Source organism: Ambystoma mexicanum, chromosome 12, assembly GCF_040938575.1.
Source record: "Ambystoma mexicanum isolate Mex_15411 chromosome 12, UKY_AmexF1_1, whole genome shotgun sequence".
Classification (NCBI taxonomy): Eukaryota; Metazoa; Chordata; class Amphibia; order Caudata; family Ambystomatidae; genus Ambystoma; species Ambystoma mexicanum.
This window is the reverse complement of record NC_090936.1, coordinates 19,343,255-19,345,042: the sequence shown is the minus strand read 5'-3', so window position 1 is coordinate 19,345,042 and position 1,788 is coordinate 19,343,255.

Sequence of the window (1,788 nt, the reverse complement as noted above, 5' to 3'; positions counted from 1 at the left end):
ACCGCCGGTTTATTTAATTAATATTAATTCTCCGGTTGGTATTTTTTGCCAAAACTTGATTCTAAAATGGCATTTGTGTTCTCTTCTGTGACTCCAACCCAAGTCGAGCCCTTTGTTCCACTTTTTGGCGGGCTTCTCCACAGAAGCCCACCTGCCACGACACCACCACCGGTGGAGCCCTGCTGGACCGCCTCACCACTTTTCCCAACGACAGAGGATATCTCCCGCCGGAGAGTCTTCTTCCTTTGACTGGTGGGGATAACCAGTTTCACCGTCTTTTTGCCTTCCCGACGTACCTCGTGGCCGCCTTGCCTGTGCCAAGCACCCCGGCAACCGGGATACCACGTTTTACCACGACCGCGAAACAAAGGTACCACCTTTAACCGGAAAACTCTGCGGCTGGTTTCTTCCCTGGTAGTGCAACGACCTTCATCTTTCCTCCAAGTCGAGATCTTCTCTTCTCCTGGATGATGGTGCAACTTGCACCCACTGCCAGGAACAACTGCCACCGCTGGAGGATCCTTCCCACTTGAGCTACCGTGTCCTGCCTGGCTTCCCTTGCTACTGACTGTACGGGGTAGATTTAGCCCCCGGCTTTCGATCCTGGGTTAGCCTGGGACACCCTGGCTAAACTTTCCTAAGCCTCTCTAAACTCTTTGAACTCTCTGCAAGACTTTCTAATCCTAGAGTAACTGTGTGATCGTGGGCGCATTTGTGCTCTGCTCTCTCTAAGAGTGGGCCCAGCCTTTGGACTTTGGCTCACCAGTGACCTTTGCTCTTCTGCCTTGCTAACCGTGTTCCTGAACCTTAGAGTGGTGTACCTTTCCATATTCTGTCTTTTTTCCCTCCCTTTCTCACAAACTTATTGGAGAGCCATCTAGTTAAGCGCTCACCTCTGTATGAAAATAAGTGGTGTTTACTGTGACTTATCTGATAAGGAAAAAGGGGTGTACATATTACAATAGTAACTGTGTTTAGAATATTTTACAACAAGAGTGCTGGAGTGTTTCAAACCGTGTGTTTTTAAATAAATAATTATATACTTTGATACCAAAGCTCTGGTCAGTGTTTGCGTGTATTATTGTATCTGAGTGCCTATTGTGTATACTTTGCATACTGTCTAACTCTTCTTGAGGGACGTTTGACTGCTCAGCCACAGCTACCAGGTAAACTGGGTGGTACAGACTGCTACCAAGTGGGTTTACTGCCAACACCTGTAGTCTTAAATCTTTTGCAGTGTTCCCTAAGGGAACTGCACAGGTTTCTGCCTAACACTGGTGTACAGCGGTGGGATTTGTATTGAGTATACACTTTAAAGTGCTTTAGGATACCTTAGTACAACTAACCACAAAGCTTAGCACTGAAAAAGTAATCTTTCTAACATGTCAACTATGGAAACTTATAGTCAAGAGTCCCTTGCTACAAAGACTGCTGATTGTTTAAGAGTCCTATGTAAGCATAAGAATCTCCTGACTAAAGGCAAGAAAATGGAATTGATAGAAAGGTTGTTAGCTAACCAAAGTCTGGATGATGGTTCAGAGGAACCTACCATACCAGAAAATGTAGATAACAGTATAGAAATTGATATTGATCAAAATATTGATAATCTTGAGGAAGAGTCAGAAGAGGAGGGTGAGGCTGATGTGACTGTCTCCCCTAGGCCTCTGTCTGCTCTACATGCTGCACCTACTGGGCCTTTGCCAAGTCCCACACTTAGTCCTCAATATCTTGAATTAGAGAAAATTAAACTTGAACTAGAGTTCAAGAGACTGAATACTCAGGCTGAAC